The 22,205-nt window shown below is 50.0% G+C and overlaps 1 protein-coding gene across 1 annotated transcript in view; it reads left to right on the forward strand.

Moving 5' to 3' along the window:
* The window catches only part of LOC142488427 (uncharacterized), a 1,092,840-nt gene that overhangs the window by 86,900 nt on the left and 983,735 nt on the right, over positions 1–22,205 (forward strand). The window lies entirely within an intron of this gene.

Consider the following 22,205-nt stretch of genomic DNA (forward strand, 5'->3'; position numbering starts at 1 on the left):
ACACAGACAGACACAGACAGACACAGACAGACACAGACACAGACAGACACAGACACAGACAGACACCCAGACAGACACAGACAGACACAGACAGACAGACACAGACACAGACAGACACAGACAGACAGACACAGACAGACACAGAGAGACACAGACAGACAGACACACACAGACACAGACAGACAAGACAGACACAGACAGACAGACACACACAACAGAACAGACAGACACAGACAGACACAGACACAGACAGACACAGACAGACACAGACACAGACAGACACAGACAGACACAGACACAACAGACAGACACAGACAGACACAGACAGACACAGACAGACACAGACAGACACAGACAGACACAGACAGACACAGACAGACAGACACAGACAGACAGACACAGACAGACACAGACAGACAGACACAGACAGACACAGACAGACACAGACAGACAGACACACACAGACAGACAGACACAGACAGACACAGACAGACACAGACAGACACAGACAGACACAGACAGACAGACACACACAGACAGACAGACACAGACAGACACAGACAGACACAGACACAGACAGAACAGACAGACAGACACAGACAGACACAGACAGACACAGACACAGACAGACACAGACACAGACACAGACAGACACAGACAGACACAGACAGACACAGACAGACACAGACAGACACAGACAGACACAGACACAGACAGACACAGACAGACACAGACAGACACAGACACAGACAGACAGACACAGACAGACACAGACAGACACAGACAGACAGACACACACAGACACAGACAGACAGACACAGACAGACACAGACAGACACAGACAGACAGACACAGACAGACACAGACAGACAGACACAGACAGACACAGACAGACACAGACGACAGACACACACAGACACAGACAGACACAGACAGACACAGACAGACACAGACAGACACAGACACAGACAGACACAGACAGACACAGACAGACACAGACACAGACAGACACAGACACAGACAGACACAGACAGACACAGACACACACAGACACAGACAGACACAGACAGACACAGACAGACACAGACAGACACAGACACAGACAGACACAGACAGACAGACAGACACAGACACAGACAGACACAGACAGACACAGACAGACAGACACAGACAGACACAGACAGACACAGACAGACACAGACAGACACAGACAGACACAGACACAGACAGACACAGACAGACACAGACAGACACAGACAGACACAGACACAGACAGACACAGACAGACACAGACAGACACAGACAGACACAGACAGACACAGACACAGACAGACACAGACAGACACAGACAGACACAGACAGACACAGACACAGACAGACACAGACAGACACAGACAGACACAGACAGACAGACACAGACAGACACAGACACAGACAGACACAGACAGACACAGACACAGACAGACACAGACAGACACAGACACAGACAGACACAGACAGACAGACACAGACAGACACAGACAGACACAGACAGACACAGACACAGACAGACACAGACAGACACAGACAGACACAGACAGACACAGACAGACACAGACAGACACAGACACAGACAGACACAGACAGACACAGACACAGACAGACACAGACAGACACAGACAGACACAGACAGACACAGACAGACACAGACAGACACAGACACAGACAGACACAGACAGACACAGACAGACACAGAGACAGACACAGACAGACACAGACACAGACAGACACAGACAGACACAGACACAGACAGACACAGACAGACACAGACACAGACAGACACAGACAGACAGACACAGACAGACACAGACACAGACAGACACAGACAGACAGACACAGACAGACACAGACAGACACAGACAGACACAGACACAGACAGACACAGACAGACACAGACAGACACAGACAGACACAGACAGACACAGACAGACACAGACAGACACAGACAGACACAGACACAGACAGACACAGACAGACACAGACACAGACAGACACAGACAGACACAGACAGACACAGACAGACACAGACACAGACCGACACAGACAGACACAGACAGACACAGACAGACACAGACACAGACAGACACAGACAGACACAGACAGACACAGACAGACAGACACAGACAGACACAGACAGACACAGACAGACACAGACAGACACAGACAGACACAGACAGACACAGACACAGACAGACACAGACAGACACAGACAGACACAGACAGACAGACACAGACACAGACAGACACAGACAGACACAGACAGACAGACACAGACAGACACAGACACAGACAGACACAGACAGACACAGACACAGACAGACACAGACAGACACAGACACAGACAGAGACAGACACAGACAGACACAGACAGACACAGACAGACACAGACAGACACAGACAGACACAGACAGACACAGACAGACACAGACAGACACAGACACAGACAGACAGACACAGACAGACACAGACAGACACAGACAGACACAGACAGACACAGACAGACACAGACAGACAGACAGACAGACACAGACAGACACAGACACAGACAGACACAGACAGACACAGACAGACACAGACAGACACAGACACAGACAGACAGACACACACAGACACAGACAGACAGACACAGACAGACACAGACAGACACAGACAGACAGACACAGACAGACACAGACAGACAGACACAGACAGACACAGACAGACACAGACAGACAGACACACACAGACACAGACAGACACAGACAGACACAGACAGACACAGACAGACACAGACACAGACAGACACAGACAGACACAGACAGACACAGACACAGACAGACACAGACACAGACAGACACAGACAGACCAGACACAGACAGACAGACACACACAGACACAGACAGACAGACAGACACAGACAGACACAGACAGACACAGACACAGACAGACACAGACAGACAGACACACACAGACACAGACAGACAGACAGACACAGACAGACAGACACAGACAGACACAGACAGACACAGACAGACACAGACAGACACAGACACAGACAGACACAGACAGACACAGACAGACACAGACAGACACAGACACAGACAGACACAGACAGACACAGACAGACACAGACAGACACAGACAGACACAGACACAGACAGACACAGACAGACACAGACAGACAACAGACAGACACAGACACAGACAGACACAGACAGACACAGACAGACACAGACAGACACAGACAGACACAGACACAGACAGACACAGACAGACACAGACACAGACAGACACAGACAGACACAGACACAGACAGACACAGACAGACAGACACAGACAGACACAGACAGACACAGACAGACACAGACACAGACAGACACAGACAGACACAGACAGACACAGACAGACACAGACACAGACAGACACAGACAGACACAGACAGACACAGACAGACACAGACACAGACAGACACAGACAGACACAGACAGACACAGACAGACACAGACACAGACAGACACAGACAGACACAGACAGACACAGACACACAGACAGACACAGACAGACACAGACAGACACAGAGACAGACACAGACAGACACAGACACAGACAGACACAGACAGACACAGACACAGACAGACACAGACAGACACAGACACAGACAGACACAGACAGACAGACACAGACAGACACAGACAGACACAGACAGACACAGACACAGACAGACACAGACAGACACAGACAGACACAGACAGACACAGACAGACACAGACAGACACAGACAGACACAGACACAGACAGACACAGACAGACACAGACAGACAGACACAGACAGACACAGACAGACACAGACACAGACAGACACAGACAGACACAGACAGACACAGACAGACAGACACAGACAGACACAGACAGACACAGACAGACACAGACACAGACAGACACAGACAGACACAGACAGACAGACACAGACAGACACAGACACAGACAGACACAGACAGACACAGACAGACACAGACAGACACAGACAGACACAGACACAGACAGACACAGACAGACACAGACAGACACAGACAGACACAGACAGACACAGACAGACACAGACACAGACAGACACAGACAGACACAGACAGACAGACACAGACACAGACAGACACAGACAGACACAGACAGACAGACACAGACAGACACAGACACAGACACACAGACAGACACAGACACAGACAGACACAGACAGACACAGACACAGACAAGACAGACAGACAGACACAGACAGACACAGACAGACACAGACAGACACAGACAGACACAGACAGACACAGACAGACACAGACAGACACAGACAGACACAGACAGACAGACACAGACAGACACAGACACAGACAGACACAGACAGACACAGACAGACACAGACAGACACAGACACAGACAGACACAGACAGACACAGACAGACACAGACAGACACAGACACAGACAGACACAGACAGACACAGACAGACACAGACACAGACAGACACAGACAGACACAGACAGACACAGACAGACACAGACAGACACAGACAGACAGACACAGACAGACACAGACAGACAGACACAGACAGACAGACACAGACACAGACAGACACAGACAGACACAGACACAGACAGACACAGACAGACAGACACAGACACAGACAGACACAGACACACACAGACACACACAGACACAGACAGACACAGACAGCACAGACAGACACAGACAGACACAGACACAGACAGACACAGACAGACACAGACAGACACAGACAGACACAGACACAGACAGACACAGACAGACACAGACACAGACAGACACAGACAGACAGACAGACACAGACAGACACAGACACAGACACACAGACAGACACAGACACAGACACACAGACAGACACAGACACAGACAGACACAGACAGACACAGACACAGACAGAGACAGACACAGACAGACACAGACAGACACAGACAGACACAGACAGACACAGACACAGACAGACACAGACAGACACAGACACAGACAGACACAGACACAGACAGACACAGACAGACACAGACAGACACAGACAGACACAGACACAGACAGACACAGACAGACACAGACAGACACAGACAGACACAGACAGACACAGACACAGACAGACACAGACAGACACAGACAGACAGACACAGACAGACAGACACAGACACAGACAGACACAGACAGACACAGACACAGACAGACACAGACAGACACAGACAGACACAGACAGACACAGACACACACAGACACACACAGACACAGACAGACACAGACAGACACAGACAGACACAGACAGACACAGACACAGACAGACACAGACAGACACAGACAGACACAGACAGACACAGACACAGACAGACACAGACAGACACAGACACAGACAGACACAGACAGACAGACAGACACAGACAGACACAGACACAGACACACAGACAGACACAGACACAGACACACAGACAGACACAGACACAGACAGACACAGACAGACACAGACACAGACAGAGACAGACACAGACAGACACAGACAGACACAGACAGACACAGACAGACACAGACAGACACAGACAGACACAGACAGACACAGACAGACACAGACAGACACAGACAGACAGACACAGACAGACACAGACACAGACAGACACAGACAGACACAGACAGACACAGACAGACACAGACACAGACAGACACAGACAGACACAGACAGACACAGACACAGACAGACACAGACACAGACAGACACAGACAGACACAGACAGACACAGACACAGACAGACACAGACAGACACAGACAGACACAGACAGACACAGACAGACACAGACAGACACAGACACAGACAGACACAGACAGACAGACACAGACAGACAGACACAGACACAGACAGACACAGACAGACACAGACACAGACAGACACAGACAGACACAGACAGACACAGACACACACAGACACACACAGACACAGACAGACACAGACAGACACAGACAGACACAGACAGACACAGACACAGACAGACACAGACAGACACAGACAGACACAGACAGACACAGACACAGACAGACACAGACAGACAGACAGACACAGACAGACACAGACAGACACAGACAGACACAGACAGACACAGACACAGACAGACACAGACAGACACAGACAGACACAGACAGACACAGACACAGACAGACACAGACAGACACAGACAGACACAGACAGACACAGACAGACAGACACAGACAGACACAGACAGACACAGACACAGACAGACACAGACACACACAGACAGACACAGACAGACACAGACAGACACAGACAGACACACACAGACAGACACAGACACACACAGACACACACAGACAGACACAGACAGAGACAGACAGACACACACAGACAGACACAGACACACACAGACAGACACAGACAGACACAGACAGACAGACACAGACACACACAGACACACACAGACAGACACACAGACACAGACAGACACAGACAGACACAGACACAGACAGACACAGACAGACACAGACAGACACAGACAGACACAGACAGACACAGACAGACACAGACAGACACAGACAGAGACAGACAGAGACAGACAGAGACAGACAGACAGACAGACACAGACAGACACAGACAGAGACAGACAGACAGACAGACACAGACACACACAGACACACACAGACACACACAGACACACACAGACAGACACACACAGACACACACAGACAGACACAGACAGAGACAGACAGACACACACAGACAGACACAGACAGAGACAGACAGAGACAGACAGACAGACACACACAGACAGACACAGACACACACAGACACACACAGACAGACACAGACAGACACAGACAGACAGACACAGACAGACAGACACAGACAGACACAGACAGACACAGACAGACACAGACAGACAGACACAGACAGACACAGACAGACACAGACAGACACAGACAGACACAGACAGACAGACACAGACAGACACAGACACAGACAGACACAGACAGACACAGACAGACAGACACAGACAGACAGACACAGACACAGACAGACACAGACACAGACACAGACAGACACAGACAGACACAGACAGACACAGACAGACACAGACAGACACAGACACACACAGACACAGACAGACACAGACAGACACAGACAGACACAGACAGACACAGACACAGACAGACACAGACAGACACAGACAGACACAGACAGACACAGACAGACACAGACAGACACAGACAGACACAGACACACACAGACACAGACAGACACAGACAGACACAGACAGACACAGACAGACACAGACACAGACAGACACAGACAGACACAGACAGACACAGACAGACACAGACAGACACAGACACAGACAGACACAGACAGACACAGACAGACAGACAGACACAGACAGACACAGACAGACACAGACAGACACAGACAGACACAGACAGACACAGACACAGACAGACACAGACAGACACAGACAGACACAGACAGACACAGACACAGACAGACACAGACAGACACAGACAGACACAGACAGACAGACACAGACAGACACAGACAGACACAGACACAGACAGACACAGACACACACAGACAGACACAGACAGACACAGACAGACACAGACAGACACACACAGACAGACACAGACACACACAGACACACACAGACAGACACAGACAGAGACAGACAGACACACACAGACAGACACAGACACACACAGACAGACACAGACAGACACAGACAGACAGACACAGACACACACAGACACACACAGACAGACACACAGACACAGACAGACACAGACAGACACAGACACAGACAGACACAGACAGACACAGACAGACACAGACAGACACAGACAGACACAGACAGACACAGACAGACACAGACAGAGACAGACAGAGACAGACAGAGACAGACAGACAGACAGACACAGACAGACACAGACAGAGACAGACAGACAGACAGACACAGACACACACAGACACACACAGACACACACAGACACACACAGACAGACACACACAGACACACACAGACAGACACAGACAGAGACAGACAGACACACACAGACAGACACAGACAGAGACAGACAGAGACAGACAGACAGACACACACAGACAGACACAGACACACACAGACACACACAGACAGACACAGACAGACACAGACAGACACAGACAGACACAGACAGACAGACACAGACAGACACAGACAGACACAGACAGACACAGACAGACACAGACAGACACAGACAGAGACAGACAGAGACAGACAGAGACAGACAGACAGACAGACACAGACAGACACAGACAGAGACAGACAGACAGACAGACACAGACACACACAGACACACACAGACACACACAGACACACACAGACAGACACACACAGACACACACAGACAGACACAGACAGAGACAGACAGACACACACAGACAGACACAGACAGAGACAGACAGAGACAGACAGACAGACACACACAGACAGACACAGACACACACAGACACACACAGACAGACACAGACAGACACAGACAGACACAGACAGACACAGACAGACAGACACAGACAGACACAGACAGACACAGACAGACACAGACAGACACAGACAGACAGACACAGACAGACACAGACAGACACAGACAGACACAGACAGACACAGACAGACACAGACAGAGACAGACAGACACAGACAGAGACAGACAGACACAGACAGACACAGACAGAGACAGACAGAGACAGACAGACACAGACAGACAGACACAGACAGACACAGACAGACACAGACAGACACAGACAGACACAGACAGACACAGACAGACAGACACAGACAGACACAGACAGACAGACACAGACAGACAGACACAGACAGACACAGACAGACACAGACAGACAGACACAGACAGACACAGACAGACAGACACAGACAGACACAGACAGACACAGACAGACACAGACAGACACAGACAGACACAGACAGACAGACACAGACAGACAGACACAGACAGACACAGACAGACACAGACAGACAGACACAGACAGACACAGACAGACACAGACAGACACAGACAGACACAGACAGACAGACACAGACAGACACAGACAGACACAGACAGACAGACACAGACAGACACAGACAGACACAGACAGACACAGACAGACACAGACAGACACAGACAGACACAGACAGACAGACACAGACAGACACAGACAGACACAGACAGACAGAGACAGACAGAGACAGACAGACACAGACAGACACAGACAGACAGACACAGACAGACACAGACAGACACAGACAGACACAGACAGACACAGACAGACACAGACAGACACAGACAGACACAGACAGACAGACACAGACAGACACAGACAGACAGACACAGACAGACAGACACAGACAGACACAGACAGACACAGACAGACAGACACAGACAGACACAGACAGACACAGACAGACACAGACAGACACAGACAGACACAGACAGACAGACACAGACAGACACAGACAGACAGACAGACACAGACAGACAGACAGACACAGACAGACAGACACAGACAGACAGACACAGACAGACAGACACAGACAGACACAGACAGACAGACAGACACAGACAGACAGACACAGACAGACAGACACAGACAGACAGACACAGACAGACAGACACAGACAGACACAGACAGACACAGACAGACACAGACAGACAGACACAGACAGACACAGACAGACACAGACAGACAGACACAGACAGACACAGACAGACACAGACAGACACAGACAGACACAGACAGAGACAGACAGACACAGACAGACAGACACAGACAGACACAGACAGACACAGACAGACACAGACAGAGACAGACAGACACAGACAGACACAGACAGACAGACACAGACAGACACAGACAGACACAGACAGACACAGACAGACACAGACAGACACAGACAGACAGACACAGACAGACACAGACAGACAGACACAGACAGACAGACACAGACAGACACAGACAGACACAGACAGACAGACACAGACAGACACAGACAGACACAGACAGACACAGACAGACACAGACAGACAGACACAGACAGACAGACACAGACAGACACAGACAGACAGACAGACACAGACAGACAGACACAGACAGACAGACACAGACAGACAGACACAGACAGACAGACACAGACAGACACAGACAGACAGACAGACAGACACAGACATACAGACAGACACAGACAGACAGACACAGACACAGACAGACAGACACAGACAGACAGACACAGACAGACAGACACAGACAGACAGACAGACACAGACAGACAGACACAGACACAGACAGACAGACACAGACAGACACAGACAGACAGACACAGACACAGACAGACACAGACAGACACAGACAGACAGACACAGACACAGACAGACAGACACAGACACAGACAGACAGACAGACAGACAGACACAGACAGACAGACACAGACACAGACAGACAGACAGACAGACACAGACAGACAGACAGACACAGACAGACACAGACAGACACAGACAGACAGACAGACACAGACAGACAGACACAGACAGACACAGACAGACAGACACAGACAGACACAGACAGACAGACACAGACAGACAGACACAGACAGACACAGACAGACAGACACAGACAGACAGACACAGACAGACAGACACAGACAGACAGACACAGACAGACACAGACAGACAGACACAGACAGACAGACACAGACAGACAGACACAGACAGACAGACAGACACAGACAGACACAGACAGACAGACACAGACACAGACAGACACAGACAGACACAGACAGACAGACACAGACAGACAGACACAGACAGACAGACACAGACAGACAGACAGACACAGACAGACACAGACAGACAGACACAGACACAGACAGACACAGACAGACACAGACAGACAGACACAGACACAGACAGACACAGACAGACACAGACAGACACAGACAGACAGACACAGACAGACAGACAGACACAGACAGACAGACAGACAGACACAGACAGACAGACACAGACAGACAGACAGACAGACACAGACAGACACAGACAGACAGACACAGACAGACACAGACAGACACAGACACAGACAGACACAGACACACACAGACAGACACAGACAGAGACAGACAGACACACACAGACAGACACAGACACACACAGACAGACACAGACAGACACACACAGACAGACACAGACACACACAGACACACACAGACAGACACAGACAGAGACAGACAGACACACACAGACAGACACAGACACACACAGACAGACACAGACAGACAGACACAGACACACACAGACAGACACAGACAGACACAGACAGACACAGACAGACACAGACAGACACAGACAGACACAGACAGACACAGACACAGACAGACACAGACAGACACAGACAGACACAGACAGAGACAGACAGAGACAGACACACACAGACAGACACAGACAGACACAGACAGAGACAGACAGACAGACAGACACAGACAGACACAGACAGAGACAGACAGACAGACAGACACAGACACACACAGACACACACAGACAGACACAGACAGACACAGACAGACACACACAGACACACACAGACAGACACAGACAGAGACAGACAGACACACACAGACAGACACAGACAGAGACAGACAGAGACAGACAGACAGACACACACAGACAGACACAGACACACACAGACAGACACAGACAGACACAGACAGAGACAGACAGACACACACAGACAGACACAGACACACACAGACACACACAGACAGACACAGACAGACACAGACAGACACAGACAGACACAGACAGACAGACACAGACAGACACAGACAGACACAGACAGACAGACACAGACAGACACAGACAGACACAGACAGACACAGACAGACACAGACAGACAGACACAGACAGACACAGACAGAGACAGACAGACACAGACAGACAGACACAGACAGACACAGACAGACACAGACAGACACAGACAGACACAGACAGACACAGACAGACACAGACAGACAGACACAGACAGACACAGACAGACACACACAGACAGACACAGACAGACACAGACAGAGACAGACAGACACAGACAGACACAGACAGACACAGACAGACACAGACAGACACAGACAGACAGACACAGACAGACAGACACAGACAGACACAGACAGACAGACACAGACAGACACAGACAGACACAGACAGACAGACACAGACAGACACAGACAGACACAGACAGACAGACACAGACAGACACAGACAGACAGACACAGACAGACACAGACAGACACAGACAGACAGACACAGACAGACACAGACAGACACAGACAGACACAGACAGACAGACACAGACAGACAGACACAGACAGACAGACACAGACAGACACAGACAGACACAGACAGACACAGACAGACAGACACAGACAGACAGACACAGACAGACAGACACAGACAGACAGACACAGACAGACAGACACAGACAGACAGACACAGACAGACAGACACAGACAGACAGACACAGACAGACAGACACAGACAGACACAGACAGACAGACAGACAGACACAGACAGACAGACAGACACAGACAGACAGACACAGACACAGACAGACAGACACAGACAGACAGACACAGACAGACAGACAGACACAGACAGACAGACACAGACACAGACAGACAGACACAGACACAGACAGACACAGACAGACAGACACAGACAGACACAGACACAGACAGACACAGACAGACAGACACAGACACAGACAGACAGACACAGACACAGACAGACAGACAGACAGACACAGACAGACAGACAGACACAGACACAGACAGACAGACAGACAGACAGACACAGACAGACAGACACAGACAGACACAGACAGACACAGACAGACACAGACAGACACAGACAGACAGACACAGACAGACAGACACAGACAGACAGACACAGACAGACAGACACAGACAGACACAGACAGACAGACACAGACAGACACAGACAGACAGACACAGACAGACACAGACAGACACAGACAGACAGACACAGACAGACAGACACAGACAGACAGACACAGACACAGACAGACACAGACAGACACAGACAGACAGACACAGACAGACAGACAGACACAGACAGACAGACAGACACAGACAGACAGACACAGACAGACAGACACAGACAGACAGACAGACAGACAGACACAGACAGACAGACACAGACAGACACAGACAGACAGACAGACACAGACAGACAGACACAGACAGACACAGACAGACAGACACAGACAGACAGACACAGACAGACACAGACAGACAGACACAGACAGACACAGACAGACAGACACAGACAGACAGACACAGACAGACAGACACAGACAGACACAGACAGACACAGACAGACAGACACAGACAGACAGACACAGACAGACAGACACAGACAGACAGACACAGACAGACAGACACAGACAGACAGACACAGACAGACAGACACAGACAGACACAGACAGACAGACACAGACAGACACAGACAGACAGACAGACACAGACAGACACAGACAGACAGACACAGACAGACACAGACAGACACAGACAGACACAGACAGACACAGACAGACAGACACAGACAGACACAGACAGACAGACACAGACAGACACAGACAGACAGACACAGACAGACACAGACAGACAGACACAGACAGACACAGACAGACAGACACAGACAGACAGACACAGACAGACAGACACAGACAGACAGACACAGACAGACAGACACAGACAGACAGACACAGACAGACAGACACAGACAGACAGACACAGACAGACAGACACAGACAGACACAGACAGACAGACAGACACAGACAGACAGACACAGACAGACACAGACAGACACAGACAGACAGACACAGACAGACACAGACAGACAGACACAGACACAGACAGACACAGACAGACACAGACAGACACAGACAGACACAGACAGACAGACACAGACACAGACAGACACAGACAGACAGACACAGACAGACAGACACAGACAGACAGACAGACACAGACAGACAGACACAGACACAGACAGACAGACAGACAGACAGACACAGACAGACAGACAGACACAGACAGACACAGACAGACACAGACAGACAGACAGACACAGACAGACAGACACAGACAGACACAGACAGACAGACACAGACAGACAGACACAGACAGACACAGACAGACAGACACAGACAGACACAGACAGACACAGACAGACAGACAGACACAGACAGACAGACAGACACAGACAGACAGACACAGACAGACACAGACAGACAGACACAGACAGACAGACACAGACAGACACAGACAGACAGACACAGACAGACAGACACAGACAGACAGACACAGACAGACACAGACAGACAGACACAGACAGACACAGACAGACAGACACAGACAGACACAGACAGACAGACACAGACAGACAGACACAGACAGACACAGACAGACAGACACAGACAGACAGACACAGACAGACAGACACAGACAGACACAGACAGACACAGACAGACACAGACAGACACAGACAGACACAGACAGACAGACACAGACAGACACAGACAGACAGACACAGACAGACAGACACAGACAGACAGACACAGACAGACAGACACAGACAGACAGACACAGACAGACAGACACAGACAGACAGACACAGACAGACAGACACAGACAGACAGACACAGACAGACAGAGACAGACAGACACAGACAGACAGACACAGACAGACAGACACAGACAGACAGACACAGACAGACACAGACAGACAGACACAGACAGACACAGACAGACACAGACACAGACAGACACAGACAGACAGACACAGACAGACACAGACAGACAGACACAGACAGACACAGACAGACACAGACAGACACAGACACAGACAGACACAGACAGACAGACACAGACAGACACAGACAGACAGACACAGACAGACAGACACAGACAGACACAGACAGACAGACACAGACAGACACAGACAGACACAGACAGACACAGACAGACAGACACAGACAGACACAGACAGACAGACACAGACAGACACAGACAGACACAGACAGACAGACAGACACAGACAGACACAGACAGACAGACACAGACAGACAGACACAGACAGACACAGACAGACAGACACAGACAGACACAGACAGACACAGACAGACAGACAGACACAGACAGACACAGACAGACAGACACAGACAGACAGACACAGACAGACACAGACAGACAGACACAGACAGACAGACACAGACAGACACAGACAGACAGACACAGACAGACAGACACAGACAGACAGACACAGACAGACACAGACAGACAGACACAGACAGACACAGACAGACAGACACAGACAGACACAGACAGACAGACACAGACAGACAGACACAGACAGACACAGACAGACAGACACAGACAGACAGACACAGACAGACAGACACAGACAGACACAGACAGACACAGACAGACACAGACAGACACAGACAGACACAGACAGACAGACACAGACAGACAGACACAGACAGACAGACACAGACAGACAGACACAGACAGACAGACACAGACAGACAGACACAGACAGACAGACACAGACAGACAGACACAGACAGACAGACACAGACAGACAGACACAGACAGACAGAGACAGACAGACACAGACAGACAGACACAGACAGACAGACACAGACAGACACAGACAGACACAGACACAGACAGACACAGACAGACAGACACAGACAGACACAGACAGACAGACACAGACAGACACAGACAGACACAGACAGACACAGACACAGACAGACACAGACAGACAGACACAGACAGACACAGACAGACAGACACAGACAGACACAGACAGACACAGACAGACACAGACAGACAGACACAGACAGACACAGACAGACAGACACAGACAGACACAGACAGACACAGACAGACACAGACAGACACAGACAGACAGACACAGACAGACAGACACAGACAGACAGACACAGACACAGACAGACACAGACAGACAGACACAGACACAGACAGACACAGACAGACACAGACAGACAGACACAGACAGACAGACACAGACAGACAGACAGACACAGACAGACAGACACAGACAGACAGACACAGACAGACAGACACAGACAGACAGACAGACAGACAGACACAGACAGACAGACACAGACAGACAGACACAGACAGACACAGACAGACAGACACAGACAGACACAGACAGACACAGACAGACACAGACAGACACAGACAGACAGACACAGACAGACACAGACAGACAGACACAGACAGACACAGACAGACACAGACAGACAGACACAGACAGACACAGACAGACAGACACAGACAGACACAGACAGACAGACACAGACAGACAGACACAGACAGACAGACACAGACAGACAGACACAGACAGACAGACACAGACAGACAGACACAGACAGACAGACACAGACAGACAGACACAGACAGACAGACACAGACAGACAGACACAGACAGACAGACACAGACAGACAGACACAGACAGACAGACACAGACAGACAGACACAGACAGACAGACACAGACAGACAGACACAGACAGACAGACACAGACAGACAGACACAGACAGACAGACACAGACAGACAGACACAGACAGACAGACACAGACAGACACAGACACAGACAGACACAGACAGACAGACACAGACAGACAGACACAGACAGACACAGACAGACACAGACAGACAGACACAGACAGACACAGACAGACACAGACAGACACAGACACAGACAGACACAGACAGACAGACACAGACAGACACAGACAGACACAGACAGACACAGACACAGACAGACACAGACAGACAGACACAGACAGACACAGACAGACACAGACAGACACAGACAGACACAGACACAGACAGACACAGACAGACACAGACAGACACAGACAGACACAGACAGACACAGACAGACACAGACAGACACAGACAGACAGACACAGACAGACAGACACAGACAGACAGACACAGACAGACACAGACAGACACAGACAGACAGACACAGACAGACACAGACACACACAGACAGACACACACAGACAGACACAGACACAGACAGACACAGACAGACAGACACAGACAGACAGACACAGACAGACAGACACAGACAGACAGACACAGACAGACAGACACAGACAGACAGACACAGACAGACAGACACAGACAGACAGACACAGACAGACAGACACAGACAGACAGACACAGACAGACAGACACAGACAGACACAGACAGACACAGACACAGACAGACACAGACAGACAGACACAGACAGACAGACACAGACAGACACAGACAGACACAGACAGACAGACACAGACAGACACAGACAGACACAGACAGACACAGACACAGACAGACACAGACAGACAGACACAGACAGACACAGACAGACACAGACAGACACAGACAGACACAGACACAGACAGACACAGACAGACACAGACAGACACAGACAGACACAGACAGACACAGACAGACACAGACAGACAGACACAGACACAGACAGACACAGACAGACACAGACAGACAGACACAGACACAGACAGACACAGACAGACAGACACAGACACAGACAGACACAGACAGACAGACACAGACAGACACAGACAGACAGACACAGACAGACAGACACAGACAGACACAGACAGACACAGACAGACAGACACAGACAGACACAGACAGACACAGACAGACAGACACAGACACAGACAGACAGACACAGACAGACAGACACAGACAGACACAGACAGACACAGACAGACACAGACAGACAGACACAGACAGACACAGACAGACACAGACAGACACAGACAGACACAGACAGACAGACACAGACAGACACAGACAGACACAGACAGACACAGACAGACACAGACAGACACAGACAGACACAGACAGACACAGACAGACAGACACAGACACAGACAGACACAGACAGACACAGACAGACACAGACAGACAGACACAGACACAGACAGACACAGACAGACAGACACAGACACAGACAGACACAGACAGACAGACACAGACAGACACAGACACAGACAGACAGACACAGACAGACACAGACAGACACAGACAGACAGACACAGACACAGACAGACACAGACAGACACAGACAGACAGACACAGACACAGACAGACACAGACAGACAGACACAGACACAGACAGACACAGACAGACAGACACAGACAGACACAGACAGACAGACACAGACAGACAGACACAGACAGACACAGACAGACACAGACAGACAGACACAGACAGACACAGACAGACACAGACAGACAGACACAGACACAGACAGACACAGACAGACAGACACAGACAGACACAGACACAGACAGACAGACACAGACAGACACAGACAGACAGACACAGACAGACACAGACAGACACAGACAGACACAGACAGACACAGACAGACACAGACAGACACAGACAGACAGACACAGACACAGACAGACACAGACAGACACAGACAGACACAGACAGACACAGACAGACACAGACAGACAGACACAGACACAGACAGACACAGACAGACAGACACAGACACAGACAGACACAGACAGACAGACACAGACAGACACAGACACAGACAGACAGACACAGACAGACAGACACAGACAGACACAGACAGACAGACACAGACAGACAGACACAGACAGACACAGACAGACAGACACAGACAGACACAGACAGACAGACACAGACACAGACAGACACAGACAGACAGACACAGACAGACACAGACAGACAGACACAGACAGACACAGACAGACAGACACAGACAGACAGACACAGACAGACACAGACAGACAGACACAGACAGACACAGACAGACAGACACAGACACAGACAGACACAGACAGACAGACACAGACAGACACAGACAGACACAGACAGACACAGACAGACACAGACAGACACAGACAGACACAGACAGACACAGACAGACACAGACAGACACAGACAGACACAGACAGACACAGACAGACACAGACAGACACAGACAGACAGACACAGACAGACACAGACAGACACAGACAGACACAGACAGACAGACACAGACACAGACAGACACAGACAGACAGACACAGACAGACACAGACAGACAGACAGATATATATATATATATACACACACACACACACTCTGTGCTGTGCTTTGCTGGTCTGGTGGCTCTGCTATCCACCGACACAGTAGGGAAAAAAAAAGGCTGCAGCCCCATTGGATAGGAGCGGTCACGTGACCGCTCCTCCGCTCCCCCAAGCGGGGGCGTTGTGCATCTGTTCAGCGCGGCTCAGCCCGCCTCAGCGACGCTGATTCCTCTATGTCCTGGGCCTAAGGCTGTAACCGGGGTTACCAGGGAAGAAAAGTTCTGAATAAATCTGCAGTAATAGTTAGAAAATCCTAGGAACCGTTGAATGGCTTTGAGAGTGGTGGGTTGAGGCCAATCCAGTACCGCTTTGACTTTCCCAGGATCCATAGTAAGACCAGTGTTGGAGATAATGTATCCTAGAAAAACGGAAGATGTTGATGAAATTGGCATTTTTCCAGTTTGGCAAAGATTCGGTTTTCCCGTAGGCGAAGGAGTACCTGCTTAACATGGGACACATGCTCCTGTTTGGATCTGGAGAAAATCACAATGTCATCTAAAAAGATAATCACGAAAGAATTGCAAAGATCCCTAAAGATTTCGTTTACAAAATCCTGAAACACAGCTGGAGCATTACACAGACCATCTTCCCAATTTATCACATCGAGTACAAGTGTCTCTCTCAACTATCTACATCTAGTGGCTATTAACCCTCACCATCATCCAGTAGATAAACTTGCATAGTCTAGCTCCCTGTACTGTGATTAATTGTGGTGGAGTTTCTTTACTCAGGGAGTATTAACTCCTATGCAGGGAATAAGATTATCTCCTCACATATACGAGTACTCCCCTAGTTTTAGCCATACTCCACTGCCAGTATTTTATTCCCTTGTATATATTCCACACCCAGTGTTTTTTGCAGATATTAATAAATGATGTTTTGTTTTTTCTACTCACTATGACTGGTTATATAGGGTACTATCCTGGATCACTGTTATCCCATCAATAATTACATCACATGAGTGCAATTGTGAGGGATTCTTGTGGGGATAGGATTCTCTACAATCCTACCTCCTATCTGTGTATATAGTTGTAGCCCTGCTTCCTATCGAACACAGACCACTACCATATGCTGTATTACCTGTAGGCTCACAGGGCCTGAGCCTCTGCCACGGAGAGCCTGGGGTACGCGCAATACTTATTATACTTATTACTTGGTGCAGCGCCTCCACCTGCGACAGCTTCCGCCAAAGGGGAAGTGGTTCTTCGCAGGACACTTGTGTACATTAACACACACGCACAGCGATATAACCAACCAATGAACTTTACTGGCATGAACACAAGACACAGCCTCTCTCTTATTCTATCAGCAACAGGTGTCCCTCTTTGGGGAGACACTATACTCAGCGTCTCGCCGGATGCTCACCCTCCCTCTCCCTTCACCGGGTGATCCCACCCCATGTCCAATTCCCACCTTGAATAATTCCCCCACCCTCAAGTGAGACAGTGAATGTATATGTATGTGACTGCGCAGCCACCGTGTCCTGAGTGAATGATTGTACCGTTGGTGCACTTGAAGTTTACCTGCCGGGCACTCCAGTACCCGGTCCTGCAACAGTCTTCACAAAGGATCGGTGTGGGCCTGGATGACGTCACCCGTAGGTGTCCGGGGCGATCCCACCCAGACACGCAGCAACTTGGTAGCGGGGTCTGAGCCCAGACCTCCCGCCAACTTAGAACTGTCCCGGTAGCGATCACACAACAATAAGGGAATCCGGAACCTATCTAGGGCCAGTCCCTAACTCAGCTTCACACTACTGGGGCTCAGGGCCTAACTGGGCTTGGGGTATGAGGCCTAGGTAGGGGGGCGGACTGCCTCCCTACACCGGAGCTCCTTCTCCTTCCTCCTACAGCCAGCTCTCACCCAACGTGCGCGTCTCTATTCCTTTTCCTCCCCTTCTTCGCACCTGATTGGTCCTCGCGCGTCACGAGGGATCCGTGGGGCTGCTGGGACCTGTAGTTCCCTAGCCTCCCTCCAATCCGAGCTCTCCTCCTTCGCGGGCTTTTGCCACTTAGCCCGCGCATGCGCAACCTCCTGCCGACTTAGTCCTGCGCCTGCGCCAACCTTACATGGCAGCTCCCTCTATGCGGAACCTCCGTAACGGAGCGTTCCCTACGTGCAGCATAGCCCACCCCACAACAACAAATGGTGGAAAAGGGGTTCCGGCTGCATCGTATTCAATCATTCCCTTGTGCACCTGTGATATCTCTTATTTACCAAGTTGTTATAATAGGAGAGCGGTGGATCTTGTTATATTTTGGTGTGTTATGGGCTATAGCTTCTCTGTGTGAGGCTGACATATAAAAAAGGAAGCACCGTCCGAGCTGAAGCAGAAAGAGGGAATAAGAGGCAGGGGGCGGGAGCACAGAAAGAAGATCAGCTAGCAGGGGCACAGAGTATATCACCAGACGTCACTACACACACGGGCAAAGAGTATATCACCAGACGTCACTACACACACGGCACAGAGTATATCACCAGACGTCACTACACACACGGCACAGAGTATATCACCAGACGTCACTACACACACGGGCACAGAGTATATCACCAGATCTCACTACACACACGGGCACAGAGTATATCACCAGATCTCACTACACACACGGGCACAGAGAATATCACCAGACGTCACTACACACACGGGCAGAGAGTATATCACCAGATGTCGCTACACACACACGGCACAGAGTATATCACCAGACCTCACTACACACACGGGCACAGAGTATATCACCAGACACACGGCACTACACACACGGGCACAGAGTATATAACCACACGGCACTACACACACGGGCACAGAGTATATCACCAGACGTCACTACACACACACAGCACAGAGTATATCAC

The sequence above is a fragment of the Ascaphus truei genome, chromosome 2 (genome assembly GCF_040206685.1).
Source record: "Ascaphus truei isolate aAscTru1 chromosome 2, aAscTru1.hap1, whole genome shotgun sequence".
NCBI classification, from domain to species: Eukaryota; Metazoa; Chordata; class Amphibia; order Anura; family Ascaphidae; genus Ascaphus; species Ascaphus truei.